The sequence below is a fragment of the Phasianus colchicus genome, chromosome 8 (genome assembly GCF_987193195.1).
Source record: "Phasianus colchicus chromosome 8, bPhaCol1.hap1.1, whole genome shotgun sequence".
NCBI lineage: Eukaryota > Metazoa > Chordata > Aves > Galliformes > Phasianidae > Phasianus > Phasianus colchicus.
In genome coordinates, this window is record NC_143443.1 from 8,057,561 (window position 1) to 8,079,546 (window position 21,986).

General features: G+C 41.0%; 1 protein-coding gene across 4 annotated transcripts in view; it reads left to right on the forward strand.

Moving 5' to 3' along the window:
• Positions 1-21,986, forward strand: part of PHYHIPL (phytanoyl-CoA 2-hydroxylase interacting protein like) — a 124,824-nt gene that overhangs the window by 59,609 nt on the left and 43,229 nt on the right. Inside the window, exon 1 of one of the 4 annotated variants that reach the window (XM_090144828.1) lies at positions 13,079-13,468. The exons of 2 other annotated variants lie outside the window; for them this stretch is intronic. The gene's annotated coding sequence lies outside the window, so the exon portion shown is untranslated. Of the gene's footprint in view, positions 1-13,078; positions 13,469-21,986 lie in introns of those variants that run through there. One more of the 4 variants, XM_090144827.1, reaches the window with a different exon arrangement.

The following is a 21,986-nucleotide window of genomic DNA, read 5'->3' on the forward strand; positions in this document are numbered from 1 at the left end:
GCAGAGAGCTGGCCCTTTGCAGGCAGAGACAGGAACTCAGCAGTATTTACAGTGCATCAACCACATCTGAATTCCAAAAACCACAGAGCTATAGCTGTGCTTGTGTGTGCAGAAAATGTCTGCCTGTGTGCGTGAGGCACCACTTGCATCCATCAGATCTTAAGATGAAAGATTTAGAGTTTGAGGTGGAGTTCTTCTGCTCTTCCCATGCACAGCCTGATTTTTTTTTTTTTTTCTGATCTTGGATCATGGGTGTGGAGGAAGATAGCATGCTACATATGCTAAACAAGTGGCAGTGGTGCAACTGAAGAAGTAAAAACACTCAAAATCAGCAAGCAGGAAAACCCAATTATGTCAGAAAACTAGCTGAACATTGTTTTGAACCTGATTGAACCTACAAAGCTTTTAAACACACTGTGACTTATGCCAAGCAGTAATTCTTCTCATTTTAATCCTTCTCAGATTTTTAATTGCTATAATCAGCAAAGTGCATCTTGGTAGAGTTAATATTTCAGATTAATGGAAAAATAGTTTGTCAGCTTTGTGATCTACCAGTGAAGTGCTTGCCTAAGGCAACGTTACTCATAATCACGGCATCTTTTGAATTGGCAGAGATCCTTGTAGGTCATCTGGTCCAACTTCCCTGCAATGAACAGGGGCACCTACAGCTCCATCAGGTTGCTCAGAGCTTGGTCATGAATGTCTCCAGGGATGGGGCATCCACCACCTCACTAGGGAACATGTTCCAGTGCCTCACCACCCTTCCCATAAAAAACTTCCTTATATCCAATCTTCCTTGTATCCAATCTTCTACTTTGAAACCATTTTCCCTTTTCCTATCATAGCAGTCCATGCTACAGACTCTGTGCCCTTCTTTCTCATTGCCTCCCTTTAGATACTGAATCCTATTGACTGACTAAATCTCAGCAGATATTCTTTTGCATCTTTATGAACTGTGTTCCCAAGTTCATCAAAGAATCAAAGAATGGTTTGGGTTGCAAGGGACCTTAAAGGCCATCTGGTTCCAGCCCTCCTACCATGGGCAGAGAGACTTTGAGTTACATCAGGCTGCTGGAAAGCTCCATTCAACCTGGCCTTGACCAGAGACTGGGCATCCACAGCTTCTCTGGGCACTTCAGGAAGACAGATCTAGAAGACAAGCCAGCCCTGGATGGAAGCAGGCAAGCACTGCTGCGCAGCAGAAATGCTCATGTCTCATTCTTTACTGAGCTAGCACTGAAAGCTAGCCAGACTTCATTGCTGTAATTTCACTGGATTGCTCCAATGCTAGTTTCCATCCATTGCACTGTAGAGCTGCAGCCCTTTGCAGGTGTGCTTCTTAATGAAAATAATGCAAAATCATTGGGAAAGCCCAATTAAGAGCTACGTGCTTTTAATTGCAACATGATTGAAGCATTTTGAAGAGGAGAAATTTTAGTATCTTTAAAATAAAATTGCTAAAAGAAAAAGCAAACTTGTATAGTGTAGACAATGGTGAGTTGAGGAAACTTATCCAAAATATGTCAATAATAAAGCAATGAAAAACATGATTGGTAGCAGGGAAAGATCTGGAAGTCAGTTATCCTCTCAATATAACAGCAGAAACACAGTTAGTATCCAGGTAGGTCATTACACCACCCACCTACTCTAAAATATGCTCCCAGCCTGACCACAGAATGTAAGTAGCTGTATGCAAAATGTAAGTTAAATTTAGGAATTTTAGTTTAGTCTGCTGCTCTGACATTTTAAAAACTGCAGTTCTGCATTATAAATCATAAAGCTCCAAGGGATGTCCAGCTGTCCTTTGGCCGGGGACCCTGTCCAGCATGCCGCACCTTTGCAGTGAGGGGCTGCCGGTTCAGGGACTTCTCCCCCAGGACATGAGCCAGAGCTTCTACCTTGGCAAATGTGCAGTAGGAGATGCTGGGGTCCTTCAGCTTCAAGTACTTCCCTGACGGCCCTTACAGCTGTCCCATGTCTCCCCAGCTGCAAAGCAGCAGCGCCAGCTGAGCTCCCAGCTTCAACATGTTTGTTGCTTCTCTTTCCTGGGGTGATTTCTTGAGAGAATCACTGTTACTATTAGAAACATTTTGTTATGTAGAATGGTGGGGGAAAGTGTTGAAAGTGAGTGAAGTGGCTAAAGGTAACTTCTGACATCATTTTCCTCTTAGTGCCTTTGTTTGTTAGAAGGGCAAAGAAATATAATTCCAGCATTCTAGGACCATACTCCCCACTAATCTCAGATCAGAAAAAAAAAAAAAAAAAAAAGCAGAAACAAAGCTTATCCTTGGCTCAGGTTTCCTGTCCTGTTTCTGAACCATTACAAATCAAAGTGCACATGCTTCTGACGTGCAGACGCATCATAAACCACAAATAGAAACATACAGGAGATTTCTTTTGTCTGAAACAAATGCCAAAATACCTTCAGTGGTTTTGGACTTTTTTTCTTAGCTCTGCCTCATCATAACAGCCTCATGTTGAAACCAACACAGGCTCTGAGATAACTTTTCATCCACAGCTTTCTTCTTGTAGACTGTGGCAGCATTTACAGGCTGAGCAATGATTTCTTGCCAGAAATGCAGCCAAAGGTAGGCTTAAGCTTTCATGGCAGTCTGATCCTATTTTCCATGAATGCCATGAGACTGAAACAAAAATACTGACCACCCAACTTGAGTATTTCTAGGTCTGGTGTGTCTTTAAAAAATAACATTAAGAGCACTTTATGTAAACCACAGAGTTAAGTAACTGCTTTTTTGTTGTTGTTAATCACAATTCTAAAGTGTTTTGATCTCACTATTCTCTACAAGTGTCTGGATTCATCATTCAACTTGTTGCATATCATGTGAGAAAAATAACAAACCTTAAACAGAAATTTTAAACACAGGACTCAAAGGGCTGCATGTGCTCAGCAGGTCGCTTCAGCTCTAAAACATTTCTTTAGGTCTATTCAAATGCAGCAGGTTGTAGCTTACAGATGAGGTGGTGGCCCAGGATGTACTGCTCCACCTTGTCCTCGAAGCCATGGGCAGGGAGAGGTGCTGGTGGGAAGCCACAGAGAAGCTTGTGTAGTCTGGTGCCTGAATGGTCTTAGTGCTGTAGAGCATGATAAGTATTTTTGAAATCCTATGGAATAAGAGATGTCATATAAATGTGGTAGACTGGTGTGGAAATTTTGTATCTATATTTACTCTATAGGTCTCATTCTTTTCCATTAGTGCAGAACTCTTTCTTTTTGAGGAATGTATTTCTTTCTAACATACAGTGCTTGTGGAATAACTCTGATTCAAACTGCTCCATTTGTGATAGAGAATAACGTATTTTATTTTATTCATTTGCTTTGAAAATACTTTTACTCGATCTCCTCAGCCTCCTCAGTACTACTGCCTTTGTCCTAATTTCTGCCTTGAATGTGGATTTGGATGGGGTGATTCCCTTTGGACTCCACTGTGATGTCCTTAGGCAGCAGCTGGGATTCTTTTGGCTACCAGCCTTTCTTTCCCTTTCTCAGCTAGGGGTTTTGTGTGTCCTTTTGTCAATGTGTCTCTAGCCAGTCAAAACAACACCAAAGAGCTGGGGTCAGATTTAACATCTGAATGCTCTCCTCAAAGAACAGGATACTGTTTTCCCTTCTGATTCCTCAAATTGGTGCAATAAACTTCATCAAGCACTGTATAGCAATTCCCTTTTAAGCAGCAAGACATTTTTTCTGGCTCCCGTTTGCATTGCTCCTGATGACTTGGAGGTCTGTGGAGCTGCTTCCCCTGCCGGGCTCACTCTCGGTGGGATGCTTTTGCAGCTGGTAGTTTGGATGCATGCAAACAGACGTGTGCTGTTTTCCAAGGCAAGCACCCATTTGTTAGCACGAGCTGCTTGCACTCTCCTCTCCATGGGAGCTCTTCCCTGCTGAACTTTTGAACCACTGAAGCAAATCAAATCGTGTAGCTCCACAAAACAGAAACTGGCATTTGAGCTGTGTCAAGGAAGTGCTGCAGCCTCAGCACAGTTGCCCAGGGAAGCAAAATCAACAGAGAAACACATTGTCAGGGATGGCTAAAGAATAGCAGCCTGTGAAATGTGTCTTTTTTCTCAAGCTTCTCATGTCTTACTTGTGCTATCTCTTAGGTATGGCCATGTAAGATGATAAACTTGCATGGGATTTTTCTGTTTGACTGTGCAGTATCTGTTAATACAGTTTCCTGCGTTGAGAGTAAGAAGCATTGCCTGAAATAATGGTCCTTAGCTTGTAAAGGCCCTATATATTTCCAGTCTTGTAACGAGGAAACATTCCAGAACTTACCAAATTGGGCTGCTTCTCATGCAGGAGACCCCTTGAGGTGAAGCCATGCAGCAGGCTGCTTGCTACCCTGCCAGCTCATAGCTCCTCACCTGACAGCAGGCCACATGTGGGCATGGCAGGGAGCGCAGTTCTCTGAGCAGTGTGCCTGGCAGGCTGGGTATCCCTGTGCACCTCTCCTTTGGCAGCGATGTGGCTGAGCAGAGAGGAACGGTAGTGGTGCATCCAGCCAACAGTGAGCACTGGGCAGAGGTGCTGAGGGAGGTTTATCTGAGGATGTTTAGATCTGACAGGTTGAGTTTGGTGAAAAATGGAGGCAAGAAAAATAATAGGTTTCTCTTTAAGCCTGCAAATAATGATTGAAGAAAAAAGGGTTGATCTGTTAATATTGTTGAATGAATCATTTGAAAATGTCAGCATTAAATAAACTGCACTTGGTGCACAGCTCAAACCTACCCCTTAACCAGAATCCATTTAGAATGGCCATATCTGCCCTCAGAAAAGCTGTGGAACTGGAGACAAAGTTACACAAGAGATCTTGACCAGAGGCCTTTCCTCAGCCCCGCTGAGTTGTGTGTTGAAGTGAAGAATCTTTACTAACTGAGAATCTGGGAAAGTTCTTTTCCAATAACATGTTAGTTCAAATCCTTATATTCTATATTCTATATTCTTCAGTACAATGTCCTCAAGCTTGAGAGGACAGCACTGATTCAAGTAGGCTCAACTAAAAAGCCTTCATCGTTCACGCAAAGGTTTGTATGAGCTTACGCAACAGCAGTGAGTCATGCACATAGGATCATGTTTTTATTCATCTTGCAAACGTAAAACTGGTGCTCTCTGACCCCAAGCCCAGTACTGTTAATACACAGAGTGCACATAATGGATGTGCCCCATGTCCTGGAAAAAAAGACAGATTTTTAGCAGGTGATGAGAACTCCATAGTGGACAATCATTCAATATTAACGTGTTTTTCATGTTCATTTTCCTTTCATCCAAGTGGAAATAAATCTGAATGACATTTCTGCACTTCAGCTGGGAAAGGAAAGGTCAAGGGTGCTAAAAGCCCCTCTCAGTATATGAGATACTACAGATAGAGGTTTGCTCTTTGTCCTTAATACTATGTTAATTAATCCTGTTAAGGATGGCGTGTGATTTACACATGCTTTAACAAGTGAACATCAGTCTGTGACTGAGGATGTGATTCAGTGAGTCCCTTTTGCTCCTGCCTGACTGTATGAGTGCACTCATCTCATGGAAATGGGCTGCAGGAATGCCAGTTGTAATGCACCACTGAAACAAGGCCTTAGGGCTGGATCAAACTTGTGGAATTAAGGAAAGAACAGCAGCTTTCACTGCAGCTGGGATCAGATTTTCTGTATTTGGCTATCTAAACTTCAAGTTCCTCACCATGGTCAGTCATCTAGGTAGATTGGCTGGGGAGAGGGTCCCAATGCACCGACGGCTAGGTGAGGTGCCTGTCCTATTGCATGAGTTGTAGAGGGGCTCTCTCACATACATGGCTGTACATGGCGGTGAGATAAATGCTAACTCCTCATTGTAGTCATCAGTTCATGTCAGATGTATAATCAGACCATACTGTTAAAAAAAAAAAAAAAAAAAAAAAAAAAAAAAAAGTAATAATAATCAAGAAAAAGGCACATTAAGTGAAGGATACATGGCAGCAGAGAGTATGGCCTTTGTTTTTTAATTAGTTATTTGGGTCTTTAGCTGATGACCAATGACACAGGATAAATTAGCTTTTAATTCTAAATTAGATTTCAATATGTAGGAGTACACCGTGCTTATGTCCAGTAAATAACCATGTTGTATAATATTGGAAAGCACAGCCATTCCTGTTCAATGTTTTTTCCTGAGTATTACCTTACTTCATTATGTTCAAGTAGGGACCTTTACATGGTACAAACTTGAAGACAACATAAAACAAATGTGTTCTTTGTTACTGTTGTTGCTTGATAATTTTCATGGAATTATACTGGTTTTGTACTGAATGATGTTTAGACATGGAGATCCATGATTATAGCATGCTGACAGCAGACAAAACAGAAAATACGTGTGCTAAATTTGATATACAAATCAATAAATCATTCGTCCCTTTAAATAAAATGAAAGTAAGGGCTTGTATTGATCTACATCAACTGTGATTAGAGCTGCATGGTATTCTTTTTTGGAGGAAAAGAAAAAAAGTAGGATAGCTGCTGGTAAGTGAATTGTAAGCATCAGCTATTACATGGCTGGCTCGCGAGGCAGTCAGGTAGAAGATCTATAACAAATAAGGAACCACAGGACTTTGCCAGCTTTTATAAAATGGTGTGCATTTGAAAGAAGGGATTTTAAAGTATATTTTCTACAGCTCAAGTGTTTTTCTGATGGTAAGGAAAAAAACCCAAACACATAAGGAATCCCATCCCTCTGAGCTAAAGAAATGTCAGTGCACTTTCCAGTTTAAGGTTTTGATTTAAGGCAAGCATGCAGAGTGCACAGTAACCATGCCTACACTGCCACTGTATTCTTGGGTGAAGGGAAAGTCTTCCCAACAACCATCTTCACTTTCCTGTGGCACATGGATTTTAAAATAGGGTATCTGCATGCTCTGCAAACTTGCATGTTCCAATTTACTGACCTGTGCTGCTCTGCTGGCTTGTGGATGCTAGCTTGACGTGTCTTCTGCAGCCTTCCCTGTGCAGGGGAGCCAGGTTGGGTAATGCAGCCTGCTTCAGCTCAGGCATTGATCAGATGCCAGGACATCAAAGAGCCCAAGTTCCTCTCTGGCTTCCTTTGCAGCTTGTTCAGTCTCACATCGCTTTTATTTGTGACTTGGGCTTGAACATGGCATATGTCTGGTTTGTCTGCTTTGGAAACGCTTCATCATCAGAACTTGTTTTGGATCAGTTTTACTTTACCCTTGGTTGCAGGTTTCCATTTGCTTATCTTTCCAGGAGTTGTGCAAGGTGTCTAGATATTTTCTAGGGTGATGTTAAAAAGAGGACTCCCTGAGATGATTATCTTACATTGAAGATGATTAAAAGTATTGCTTTACTCTAGTATTGGATAAAGAAAATTATCATGGTAAACTTAGCATCTCCCTACACCTGGATGTTTTTCCTCAGCACCTTATCTCATCCCTTTCTTGCTGTAGATGTAGAGAGATAGACAAATTATTATGGCATGTAGCACCCTTGCCACTGAGGCTGCACCAAGGACCTTAGTCTCTTCCTTAGCACTGGTCTGTTAGCTCGATTCTTTCTGTATTAATTGTTAGGCAGTACCTCCTTTTGCAAGAAAGTAGGACAGTGCATCTTGTTCATGTTGATGACAGTCGTATCTCTAATTTCACAATATATTTTATTAAAGGATATCACATTGTCTTTTACACAAAAAAGCTTTTTTCAAGTTAAACCTGCACATCCTTCACAGTGAGCAAGTGGCTGGTTTCCAGGCCACATCCCAGCAAAATGGCTTTCCTGAAGTACTGCAGGATTACTGGCAGATGTTTGTGCAGATGGAAATGTATTGGGATATTTTGGGGGTTATTTGGAGCCTGAAATGGGGGAGCACACACAGAAGTGGAGCACCAGTAGTTAATGCTCCCGACTGATGTTTGTACAGAAAAACACTACTGAATTTACTCCAGGAATAGAGTTTGAGAGAAATACTGTACTGTTTTGTGTTTTTCATTTGCCACATCTTCATGTTTTTCTCATAATTCTCTAAGAACTGCAGGCAAATCAATAAATTGAAGTTGCACTTTGAAAATAGTGCGTGTCCTTTCCCTTTATCAGAAGGGAATTTGTGTGCTGTGCCTCCACAGGCAACAGGAAACACATCCTTTTTTAATGTAGCCCATTCATAGTGGTTATTGTTGAATTCTTTTTTACGCTGATTAAGAAGTACTGGCTGCCCACAAAAGATTAAGAATCCATACGGATCGCTTATCCAAGCTCAGATCTTGTATACAATTAAAAATCCCCCTGCAATTTCAGCTTGGCTTTGAAATTCAAATGGATTAAGAGAAAAGCTCCTTAAGTAGATTGCAACTAGTTAGATATTTTATTGTGTGTAAATTGTACATACATGCTTACAGACAGATATGCATAATATGATAGTATTGTTTGGTTTATCAGATTCATAGGTGGGTTTAGAAAGTCCCCAGTCCCAAACTAGCACAAAGTCACCCAGTGTCCCTCTGCTGCAGATAAGGTCTGTATTTTGCCCTTGTTCTTGAAAAATCACAGATACTCAGTGCTAGTTTAAACTCATGTGCGGAGACTGTTTTACGTTTAACAGCCTGCGGAGCAGCACATCAGAGTTAAAAGGCAGAATACTGCTGATATTCAGTAAGAATTGGGCTGTGAGATCCTTCAGATGCTTTGGAAAAATGCCCATCTAAACATGGAAGGAGAGATGCAAAACAGATTTAAAACTCGCTTGGAACAACTATTATAAACATCTGATTGTGAAGCAGTTTTGGGGCCCTTCCTCTCCCAACACTCCCCTCTCATTCAGTGTTGAACACATCCTCAGCTGTGTGCAACAAGATTATATACCTTAAAAGCTATCACGTTTTCATGTATAGAAAGTCACATTTTTGGCCCACGATTGAACCTAACCTCTTTTGGGCTTCAAGGCAAAGGTATTTTACAATGAAATGTCTGTATTCTAACGTGGAAAGCAAGCTGGCAGTGCCAGCTCCCTGAACCTGCTCAACAGAATAAAAACAGAACAAGTCCCAAGAGAGCAAGGTTACTGGACAGAGGGTAGAGAGAGTAATTAAAGGTGTTTAATGGGTGTATTTATTCAATAGCTCTGTGGTTTATCACAGGGATATCACTTCCAGACATTTCCGGCCGTATGTAAAATATGTGTGCCAGCCCTGTCTGTTTTCCACTTGGATATAATGTTTCATGGGAACAACAAAATCTGTAGAAGTCAGAGATCAAAACTGAATGCTGTTTCCCAAATAATAATGATACACTGAACGCTGTCATGGAAACCTTCCTTACAGAGAGCCCTTAGCACAATGGGCAGTCATCCCACACTACGCAGCATGAGTGCTCATCTGTCATCACTGTAGCCACAATGAGGCTACACTGTTTACTCAGATGATATTGCTCACCTTGGACAAATGCTGCAGCCTTCTTTTCATATCTGCATACCTGGCTATGCAGTGTAATGCTAAGTGATATCAGATGGACTTTGTTTCCTTAAGAAAATGGGAATTTCACCTTTCCTCTGAAATCCATATTAACATCAAAGGCTGCTATGGTTTCATGAACACTTCTTTGCTTGCTCCTGGTTTAGGGTGCAATTCCTGCTTAATCTGTTCCATCAAAATCAACATCCCATCGTTACTCACCAATGTCTTAGTGGTCTTTCACAAAATCCTTGTGACTTTTAGTTATATCTTGAATTCATTTATCCTGCTTTAGTACAAAAATACATGGTACCAAATTTCCAGACAATATATCTACGCTTATTGTGGAGGTGGTTCAGTGCCTATAGGCAATCTGTGAATATTTAAAAGGATTCCACTAATTAGAACGTGTGTCAAAAAAAAAGGTCTAATTTTGCATGATGGGAAATATATTGAATCATAAGCCTTAACATAAAGAAATTACAAATGAAAAATTGAAAGATGTATGCTTCTCTGTCCCCCATATGGACTGTAGAGTTAACCTGTGTGCTCCTTATCGAGCTCCAAAGAATAAGGAGATGAGAGTAGGAGTTAAAAATGGGCATGGATTGTCTCACTGAGGTTAATGGGCTGACAGCTCTTTGCTCTGTGGTGTCTTACACAAGATTGTCATAGCAGCACTAGAGGGACAGGGAAGGAGACGTGTCTTGCAGAATAGCACAGCAAAGTCTGCTTTTCGCATTGGTTTTAGCCTGACATAACATATGTGGCTCTGCCTTCTCCCCTGTCTACTAGCCCTGTTTTTCTGGTGAGTGAATAATAGAAAGTTTCATGCCAAAGTTGTTAGGGGGTAAGCTTTACTTATGTTTCTGGACAAGTTAGACTAAGTAGGCCTTGAGAAAAGGAAAGCTCTTGCTTTTCTTTCAGCTTGAAGAGGTGTATCTGCGGTGGTGTTACCTCATGCTGTGCTTCTTAGTTCAGAAAACATTGTTAATGGCTTGGTGTGATAGATCTCTCTATGCTGACTGACCTCCGGCCCCAGTTCTCACCTTCTCTTTTAGTTACGCTGTGATAGTTGCAACAAAATGAGATATACTAAAAAAAAAAAAAAAGGTCTAAGTTGTATGAGTCTTCCCTGCCAGACTTTAGGAGGCCCTCCTTGTTGTATCAGAGAGAATATTCATCCTACGTGGCTTCGAGGCTGTACAGCTGCATCAGGAAGAAGTGTCTTTCCCCCAAAATAAAGATACAAAATAATAGCAGCTGACTTTCTATTTAATATTTAAATTGCTCTGAAGCCCCAGTAAGTTTTGCAAGAGGTCTTCTGCCTTCTGCTTTCATTTCCTCCCATTTGATAGGAAACTCTTTGTTCCTACTTCTGAAAGTGAAGGAAATTACAATTCATTAAGCATGCAATTGTTTAGAACTCAGAAGTGTAGATTGATTAGCAAATACTCTACAATAGCTCTTATAATGGAGAGCTCTAAATAAATGGGTTCTAAACTATTCTTACAGTTCCTAGTGCTTTTTCTACAGTCTAAACATGCTGTGTACACTATTCTTTGACTCTGCTGTGTTCCTGGAGGGGAATGAATTAGAATATTCTGAATGCCTTATGTAACGTGTTTAGAGAACTTTTTTGTTTGTATCTTTGTTTGAATTTCTTGGACGGAATTAATTAATGGCAAAGTATAAAGGCCAACTTTGAAATCCTAGCTGACTTATACACTAGAGCTCAATTTGTATTCTACATCAAGGAAATACTTGGATTTGAAAGAAGGATGCCATTATCAAAAAGGTTTCTGTAGATGGCTCTGTTCTTCAGAGCACCATCTCTTCACCACAGAAGTGTGGTTTTAACACTTGGGTAATTCAAAAGGAAGTTGATTTTTTGATCAGAATATGTATTTAATTCCTTGTTAAAAAATAAATGCAGAACAGGAAAGAGTAGCTGATTTGGGAAAGGATAAATGTTACAAAAATTGGGCTTCCTTGAAGCAATCTTAATTTCAGAGGGAACACAAATCTGTTTTGTGTTCTGTAAGTCTGTAGCCAACATTTCTATGGTCTCGTGGAAATCTGACAGGATAATGGCTTTTCATAACCATATTTGCATTTTGATTTTATAACTAGATTCCTTTGTACAAGATCGCAGCAATGTGTAAGAAGTAGTTCCTCAGTGGGTATAGATTTGTCAAGATGCATTGAGGACAGTGGAATTAAGATAAATTACATCAGCTTCTAAATGATTCCTGCAACAAGCCAAGAGGCTGGACAGAGACATCCTGCCTTTTGGCCCTGTAGAGAAGGGGCTGTTTAGTGAAATGCCACATTGTGTTTTAGAGGCAGGCAAAGCAGAGTCTGGCAGCGTGTGTACGATAGGATATGTGCTTTACCCTGCTGTCTGCTCTACAATGGAGTGGGCTGAGGAGAGGAGCTGGAGCTGCTGCTTGCACAGCTACACTGCCCTATGTTTCAGGTTCTGCGTTCAGGGCAGGCTCCCACTGCAGGCAAAACAACTCCTGCAAGCAACAAATAAAGAGAAGAAAAAATGCAATTTTGTTTTATGGCACATACACCAGCTCTTGCTGAAGCTGCTGGAATTTCCCCAGAATTTATTGTAAGAGCACCATTAACTCTTGGTCTGTACATAGTGGGTCTCCAGAGAAGTCTGACACCCATATTTGCAGAAGACAAGAACAGGGCCTGCATGACAGCTGTGGCAGGGAAAGCTGCTCAACCATGAAGGCCAGGAGACTGCAGTGGAGCTCTGATAATACAGAAGAGTTTTTTCTAGGGTACAGATCTCAAAGCTTGCGAAGTACCAAGTGTGCTGGCTTCCTTCTGGTCTAGCTCTGGGTCCTTGGGCTTGAAATTTATACAAAGGGAGAGTAATTCACTGTTAGTTCATATATAGTGCCTAGTGGTAGGATATTAAGCCTCTGGTGCTGATAAAAGGTCTTATCTCTGTTCTTTCTTGGATTACCCTGCCTCACAGAGAGAGCTTAGACAGGAAGGAGTAGGGTGTTGATAATTTTTACCGCTTTTGAATATTTGTAGAGTATAGAGAGGATTGGTTGAGATGCTCTGTTCTGGTTTTAGAATTGTGTTCTTCCTGACAGTGGTAACTCTTTTTTACTTAAGCATTGTGTATTTTCTGTCTCATTTATTTATATCTGAGGCACAATGGCATGGTCCTGAGAAATGCTAAACATTGTCTAGTCAGTGGAGCATCAAAGGCAATAATTTTGAAGCATCAAACTCTGAGTGAGAATATTTTTTGCAATCCCATCATAATCTCTTTTATTCTCTGATGCCAGAAAACTTCCATGTTGTCACAAGAGATAGTGGGTTAGGATATGGGCAGTAGTTGCTGGTGTACAGAAAGATGCTCAGTTTCCTTAGCCCATTTGACACTGGACAATTGTGGATTTCCTCCAGCACTGTTGACTGTGCTGTGGACAAGCCTGTGTTTATGCTCAGGCAGTACAAAGTGAGCAATGGCACTGAGGCTGCTTCTGGGCTCCTGCCAAGAGGCCCCACAAAGGCAGCCAGATCATCTCTGTAATGTGAATATGATGGTAGCTGTGGCAGGACAAGCCTAGTTACAGCCTCCTCCCCCTCTGCCCTCTCTTGTCCTAGTGCAGAGTGAGTGTGTGTACCTAGCAGGATGTCTCCAGGAGTACTGATTGTGAAGGGACCAGGGGAGGCAGGCTGTCTTCTGAGCTAAGAGCTCACATCTGCATGGCTTTGGGATGGCACCAGCAGCATCCCAGGTCCTGTCTGCCCCTTCATTTCCGGTGCCTTTGGAGTCTGGCTCTTGGCCACAGTGGGCAGGGCCATTCCCCATAGGGGCCCCGACACCACTTTAACAAATCTCTCTTCCCTGCACCCAACGAGGGGACCAGCAGGAGCTGGGGAGAAGCAGCAGAAGGCAGCACGGAGCCCTCTGAAAAGTGGGCATCTCCTGCAGTTGTGAAGGAGGCTCCTTGCAGGGATCCAGACATCTCCCTGTGCATGAGGTATGGTGGTCCTAGGGCAGTGAGACTGGGAAGAGGGAAGGAAGGAAACTACAGCAGAGCTGAACAACCAAGAGAGAGGTGCTGGTAAGAGCCGAAAAGCCAGGACTTGAGGGGCTTGGAGGAATATGACCTGCTGTGCCTGTAAGGAAACTGAGATCCAGGAAGCTCAGAAATGCAGAATGTAGGGAGAACAATAGTTCAGGGAGGAGCAGGAGGAGGATTATTGTAGAATTGAGGGATTGGTGCAATCCTGAATGAAATGCCCGAGGGATTTGGGTGGGAATGCCCATGTTGTACAGATATATCTGATGTGCATTTTTTCTTTAAATTTTTGGACTGCTGAAATTAAGTAGGCTTGTCTGGATCCCATATCTCCCGAGTTTAAAGATGTAAAATTGTAGTCTTCCATATTGCTGATCTTCTAAGCCATGGAGCTGGGAGAATCTTAATAACAACTTTCAAAACCGGTTTCTCTTCTTGAAATCATTAAGTAAAGGATTTGATGCGTCTCAGGCCATCAAGCTTCCCATCTGTTCAAAAAGTTATGGCTCTTTCTGTGGAAAAAATACATTTTATTTTATTTGGAGGTTAAGAGAGAGTGCATGAGTGTGATTTGGGAAGAAAATGGAACAGATAGTGTTCTCTTCTGCTGGGATAGTTAGACCTCTTTAGCATGTGATAAAGCTCAGATACGATTTGTTCTCTTGGACTTGAATGCCTTTGAATTCCAGATGCTCTAGGATAAAGGTTTTCTTATTTGTTGGTCGCTTTTTTTTTTTTTTTTTTTTTTCCTGAGTGGGGTTGTATTTATTTACAAATCTGCAACATGATCTATTTTACAGCATAGGATGTCAGACTATCTAAGTTGATGCCTACTTTAGGAAGTAGGTGATTTTAGTCTGCAGCTGAAGTGTTTTGTTTTTAAGTCTTATGGTTTTAAAGCCCAATGGCATGGTGGGACTCTGGAAAATGAAGAATGACAAGCACTTGGCTTTGTACATTTCTTAATGCTTTCTAAGCTACATAAAATTCCTGTATATAACCTTCCATTTTCATGGATCTCACACTGATCAGCATGTTCAGATTTACTGATTTTTATTTTTTTTTTATTTAAATTCTTCCTGGAAAGCTAGTTACGTGGAATATTAAATTCTGACTATCCTCATAATAGAATCATAGAATCGATAAAGTTGGAGAAGACTTCTAAGATCATCTAGTCCAACCATCCACCTACTACCAATGTTCCCCACTAAACTGTGTTCTTAGTACCACATCTGTGCATTTCTTGAACTGGTATTTCTTAGAAGATCTGTTTGGTATTTAGAGGGCATGCTGGAAGCAGCTGGCCAATACAGCCAAGGTTTAAGCCTTCTCCTACCTTTATCAAGGGCACAAAACATACAAAACATAAAATGGGATAGGATTGCTATCCTGGGAGTTGCTACCAATCAGACTTCACTCAGCAGGAAGTTTGTGCTCAAAAAGAGAAATGCCTTCTGGCAGCAGGCAGCAGAGTGCTGCATCCCTTAGGCATTCAAGACCAGGCTGGATGTGGCTCTGGGCAGCCTGGTCTGATGGTTGGCGACCCTGCACATAGCAGGGGGATTGAAACAAGATGATCATTGTGGTCCTTTTCAACCCAGGCCATTCTATGATTCTGTGATCCCAGCAGTGGGCTGACCCCACAGTGGCAGGAAAAATGACATCTGCCCCCACCGTGGTCTGCCATGGCTGCCTGCTGCTAAAAGCAGTCTGCTGATACCTCACTTTCTAGAGCAATGTTGTAGCATCTTTGTTTTCATTTAGAAGGTGCAGTTTTGTGTTTTGGTCGGTGCTGTTAGGGAATGTTGCAGTTTGGTATTTCTCTACTAATATAAATTTCAAGTTTTTTGGCTTAAAGGGTAAAGTAGAAAAAGATTCTTCCTTCTTTAAGCTTATAGCAATCAACTACGAATGTAAATAGCCTGCATTAATGAGGCTTACCAAGAGTATCATATTAGGGAAGTACAAGTCATTAACTTTTCAGTAACACAGCATAAATGGCCCTTCTTGTTATTTGGGTGGGAAGCTATAAAACTTAATTTCCTACACATAAAAATACATTTTTTACATGATAGTAACATAAGCACTGTGATGTTTCCTTAGTTTGAAATAGTACTGTCATTTAGTGCTGCCTTTTTTCCCCTCACCACCTTACTTTCTCAAATTCTTTTGTAAAAGACAGTTATGTTTTTGTACACTTAAAATACAAACATGGGTGATGTTCTGTAGATAGATTGGTATTATGTATTCTCATTTTGGATACTGGTTTGGAGACTGGATTAGTACCATTACCAAAGAATGGAAAAATTTTATCTCTATCACTTATGTATAGTTTCTCTGTGGATTTGGTAGGACATTCTGTTGTGTTTGTTTTAGAATTTCTTGGTGTTGAAAACTATACTTATTTTGTAGTAATATACTACATTTTTGTGAAAAAAGAAGCCATTTCCTTAGTCTTAGAACAGTCATTTTAATGCTCTTTCTATTCTAATAACAACAAAAACATGCTGAAAATCAGAGTTCTTCTCTTGTATGGTTGGACAAACACACAGCACTCAGAGACTAAATCTCACAGTAACAGATTGTGATGTGCTCTTGACAGCAGCAGGCTCATGTCTTTTTCCTTAAGCCTTGAGTCTGCTGGGAGAAGGTGCAACGTTCTTTATACTGCTCTTCTCTGGATAATGCAGTTTGTAAATTACTTCACTATTATTTCACTGTTTCACCATCTGCGAGATTTCAAGAAAGCAGTTTTGTGTACAGTATTCTAACACTGTTGATGTCCTGCTGCTATTTGCTGAAATTACACATGAAATCCTGCCGCAAATGCAGAGAATACTCAGTTTTTTCCTCCAAAAGGCTAGTCAGGTCTTCACATATGACGAGAGATTTGTTGACTGCAATGATAACAGCTACCATATTGCTCTACTCCCACATCAACACAAATGCTGGCAAAAGCTACTGTGCCAGCTGCCCACTTAAACACTATAGTGGCACCTTTGGTATTCCTCAAATCCACAAATTGCCATTCTGCTCCAATTAATGCTCAAATACAATTTTTTTTTTTTTCGGTCTCACGTATTTAGCAGATTTTTGTGAGAAAATAGAAGATGAAAGCAGATATACAGCAATCTGTCAAGCCAGAACACACCTAGTATCATTAAGCCTTTTTTAATGCCCGAAAATACCCTAGAGTTATCTGTGGGAATATTATGAAAGAGCCATAGATTAGTGCAGAGAGTGAGGACATGAAACCTCAGCTAGAGTGAGTGCTGATGTTCATTACATGCCAAGCAGCAATACTTAGAGCTGCGGTGGAGCTTCCTGAAGTCACAGAGGTCACTCTCTCATCCTACCCAGGGACAGGCCTTCTGCATTGTATGCTTGCAGACATATTGGTTGGCTTCTATAGGAGCAGGCAACTAGAGAAGGCTTCCCATGGTATGGTGCTTCTCTGTAACAAGATAAGATGACTTCCATAACCACCATTTTTATCTAAACTGCCCACATAGGCTTTGCCCTCCTGCTCCCAGAACATGCTCCTCCAGCCTATGATATATTCACCATCACGCCAAACATGCACAGAGATGGAGGTTGCAATAATTGGTGATAATTTTCCATCTCTCAATGTATTTCTTTCAAATCTAAGTCTCTGACAAGGGAATGTACAAAATATGCTGCAGGATCATATTTAAGACTTGAATTTGTGTCCATTTTTATTTTTACATGTGTTTGCCTGATTTTAGTGGGCTACATTTCTCATGTTAAAAAAAAAAAAAAATATCAGCTGAATTTGGTGTGTGGCATTTCTGTGCTTGTGTAATCACTTTTCTCTGTCCATGAAGATTCATTTTGATTATTAGAAGGCATTTTATACTCAGTAGATTTCTGACAGGCAAAAGATAAAGATCATACTGTGGCTGTTGTTGACCACTGAAACTCAAGGAAAAATCCTGCAGCTCTGCTGTGCATTCTTTAAGAACTTGATGGCAGCTTCCATATTCAGAAACAGAACACTGACAGAATATCAAAATAAGTTAATGACATGCCAAAATGCAAATGGTACTTTTCTTGTCTGAAGTTTGTGTGCTAAATCAAGAGGGATTCTTCTGGAATGGCCTTGTTTGAGTGCTCTCCAAGCTTCTGGTCTTACAATCCATCACGGTTTGGTATTTTATTGTCCTCTGCAGAGTGCTTACTTTTGAGATGAAATACGAGAGGGTCATAGTTAATCCTTTTAGCAGTTCTAGTTCTGTCCTTGCAGCACTGTGAAACTATTCACTCTTAAGTAAAGACCTCTAGAGTGTGTACATTGCAGTGGTATTTGCTGGTATTCCCTTCTGACCTAGCCCATGTTTTGGTGTGATGTTGTTTTATGGGACGTTTGAATAGTTTAGAAGAAAAGTCTAAAAACAGGCATCCACATGTATGCCTCTTAAAGCAGGGCTCTTCTTCTGCCTAGATAAAGTTTCTGATATCCCCTACTGAGGGGTTGCTGCACATAAAGTGTTCCTCTGGATCGCTACCAAATTGCTGTTTCAGGGCATATTACCCTTAAGCTACTTAGATTGGTCGTAACAGATAAAAAGTAATTATTCTAATTAACATTGAAATACAGTTTTGTCAAGTTACAGGTGTCATTTCAGAACATCTTCCCTTGAAAATCCTTCTGTGCCATTTTGTTTAGGATAATTGGGCCAAATCCTTCTTTTGCAACCTGTGCATTGATGTCAGCAAACTTCCTTCTTGATAATCTTGGTCTCATTGGATTTTTTGTAAGAGATGTATTATCCTTCCACTTTTCCTTACCATCTATTCATTACTTGCAAGATACATAGGTGCTATTTAATAGAAATATTTCCATATTTATGCTTTGTTATCAGGTGAATAAGTCAAGAAGACAACTTGGCAAAAGAGAATTGAGAGGAGGAGAATGAAAACCATGACTTCAGTGTAAAAGGAATAGCAATAAGTTTGTAGAAGCAGAAAAAAATTGTCACTTCAGAATTCTAATACGTAGTTAATACTGACTTTTAAAGTAGTCGTATCTTCTGGGGCATATACAGAGGAGCACTAAGAAAGCTCAGTTTTCTAGTGACTGCCAAATGAGGCTGCTCTGCAGCCACTGCCTGCAACACAAATAGCTCGGCTACACTTAAGTATTCTTATGGGAGGCAATCAATCACATCTGAAACAGAATAGCCATAAATAAGGTCTCATGTTCATGTACATTCTGTTACTTTTGCAACTAAGCTATATTGTGTCCAAAAGAAATATTTGAATAACTGAATGTCTTCCTCCTAGAAGTGAGTGGGGTGAAAAAAGTGTGAATTGTCAGTGTAGGTCAAGAAATAATTAAAATTCAGAATTCGGTGTCTGGATGCATTTCATCTTCTGAACCAAAGCACTGCCACCCTGTGCAACCTTTCAAAAGACATTGGAGCCTCAGGCTTAAGTACCTAAATGTCACAGCAAATGAAGAGATCCAGACAGCCAACTTGCTGCTCATAGTGGAAAAGAACGCTGCAAGTGGAAGGAGGGTGAGTGCTGTAGGAATTTTATAAAAACTGCAGAGATAGTTCAGGAAAATCATTAATAGAAAAGGCATCTCGGAGCAGGAAGGAGTTCCTCGTGTCTCTATTTCTCGGTGTGACAGTTGATAGCAAAGTGCCCTAAAACTTTTCTTTTTTTTAGTATGTCTGTCCCACAAAAAAGAAAGCTTAGTTTAGAAATTTCAGTCAAGTATGTACCTGCACACTGTTGGTTACCAGCTCGGCAGAACTCTCTCAAGGAGTTTATCTCAAGTTGGATAACACGGCTGTATCTATAGCAGCAGTCAGGAGCACAGATCCAGGTGCTGGGCGCAGAGCAGCAGAGCAGGAGGCTGGCAGCACTGGTGGCTTTTAGCAGCAGTACTGAGTTACTGAAGAAGGGAGCTTGGAGGGTTTGACATCACCAGCTGCTGTGGTAACACCTCAGTCACATGTGGTAATTCAATACTGAACATGTGAAAGTCTCTTTCTCATTGAGTAAATCTAGCTACATGATCAATATGTCATTATTGTTTTTCCTCCATTAAATAAGAACATATACTGTATCTTCTCCAACTTTTGGCATACATTTTTTTTCTTCCTTTCCCTCTTGTTGGCAATTTTTTCTACCTTATACTTCAGAGCTATTCCAGAAGTGAAGATAGGTGCAAATTGTGTTTGGATTTGTTCCATCTGTGACATTTAATTGTAACCAAAGCCAATACTGAGAGTTTTAACCTGTTTTTCCTTGACTTTGGCCTTGATCTTCTTGCCAAAGAAATGCACACCAACTGATGTTGGTGTTAATGCAAACAGAAGAAAAAGATGGCATGATTGAGATAAAATTTGTGTGTTTAGGCAGAGTTTTTCATTTGAGCAGCTGATAAAATGGGGCATGAAAAGTATTTTATGGTTAACAGAAATGTCAGAATTACAAATTTTTGAAAAGAAAAGAAATCTTATGGACTCTTTTGCTTATAACTGATGTAGTAAAGCAGAGGTGAAATTTCCTTAGTTGCTTCTGTCTTTAAGGATCCAGTCTTTGCTGTTGCATTATTCCAAATCATTCACTGAATAATTTGCATAATGATTTTGGTTTCTGTGAGTCTCATCGCCAGCTGAATTTGTTAGAATGTATGTGAAAGACATAGCTGAACTGGATTCATTGAAAAGTTTGAGCAAACACTGGTGAATACTCTCCCAGAATATTCTCACCTCTCTTAAGAACTGATTCAAATCTCAAAACCAGCTAAAAACAAAATTCTAGGGACGATCATACTAAAGTTTGTAAATCTGCCAGCCTTCTATGCCCTGTGCACAGAAGTAGCGACAAGACAGGCTGCCTCCTGATTTTGACCTTTTTTTTTTCCCATAGATGTTTTGCTGAATTCTCATGTCGTTCCACACAGCCTCCGCCCATGGGCATTTTTAATCTCTCTGGCGTGTTCTGGTCTTGCGTGTTGGTGTTTTGCCAGTTTATCTGAACACTGTGTTCTCAACGCTTGCAATATGATAAATGATATCACAAAGATAAACAAAGCTGACAGTAATAAGTATGAATTTAAAGGGGAAGAAGGGGAAGATCAGGTGTTGGGGAAAATTTTTCAGTGTGTGATGAGCTGGAGCAAGCTCCCGGAGAGGCTGTGGATGCCTCAACCCTGGAGGCATCAAGGCCACGTTGGGTGGGGCCCTGGGCAACTGATCTAGTGCCTGCTACTCTTGCTTCTTTCTCCTCTCTTTATCTTTTGCTTTATGTTCTCCTCCCTGTGCCATTGGGATTTTAAACAGTTCAAGTCCTTCTCTCTCTTTCCTTGCTATAAGCATGAGGAAGGAACTGCAGCGAAGGAATGTAGCACTCTTCCACGGCAACAGGCAGAGCAGACAGAGCAGGAGCCTCTGACACAGCACACAGGGAGTCTGAGAACAGAGAGAGTAATGTGGCATTGGTTCCTAAATCAGCCTGCAAAAAGTGTCAGACTGTCTGTGTCAGCCCACGATAGCTGGTTAGGAGAAGCAACTCCCTTTTCTACAGCCCAGCAACAACCCATTTACAAGCTCTAGACATTACGTTTTGGAGCTTTTTGTTTGGTCTTGTTTTGGTTTTACTTAGGATTAGAATTTACTTGCTTAGATACCTGCCTTTTCATGCACTGAACATGTACATAACTAAACATCAGCCAGTGGATAGTCTCACAGGATTCTGTGGTGAGACGACTCTTATTTAATTTTCTTGTATCTATTTAAAAGTCAATGAATTTTATTTCAGTTGGCTCTTCACTGGTTTTCAATTCTCAGAAAAGAATGTTAAGAAGGCAATACCTGTGCTGAGGTCCAGATCCCCTGTGGGCATTCTGCTCTTTGCACGTTTGCTTTCTCAGTCCTTATGTAATGAGATTACATAAGCTAAGACTGTAATGTTCAAAACCATTTACCATATTAAAGAGCAACTACCATCTATGGATCTTTATCAGTTGCCTGGAGCAGAAAGGATGCACATGGCTGTACATTTGGAAGCTGGTTGTTTACAATACTCATCAATGCTTGTTGCCAATCCTGGGCAGATGTCATCAAAAGTCATTACGCAGATCTGAAAATAGAATCAGACTTGACCTGGACAGGCCCTTAAGTGATCAATAATCTGTCTCTGAATGATGCAAATGTTGACCCATTCCTTCTCTGAGCCTCCTGTGGCTCACGACCCCCGCAGACTCGGATTTAGGGCAGCGTGATGACAGGTAGGCATTGCAAGGTGTGTTTCAAGTGGAGCCTCCTCGCCTCTACAAGTCAGAATATCTCACTGTGCTGCTATCTGTCCTCATAGAGGGGCATGTGACCTGCACATGTCTGCAGAACAGAGCCCTACTGCACTGCTCGTCACCTTCAAAATGGAAAGTTACTTGTGCCAGCTGTTAAAGTTCACTTTTTGGAGGAGGAAAAGCAGCCTT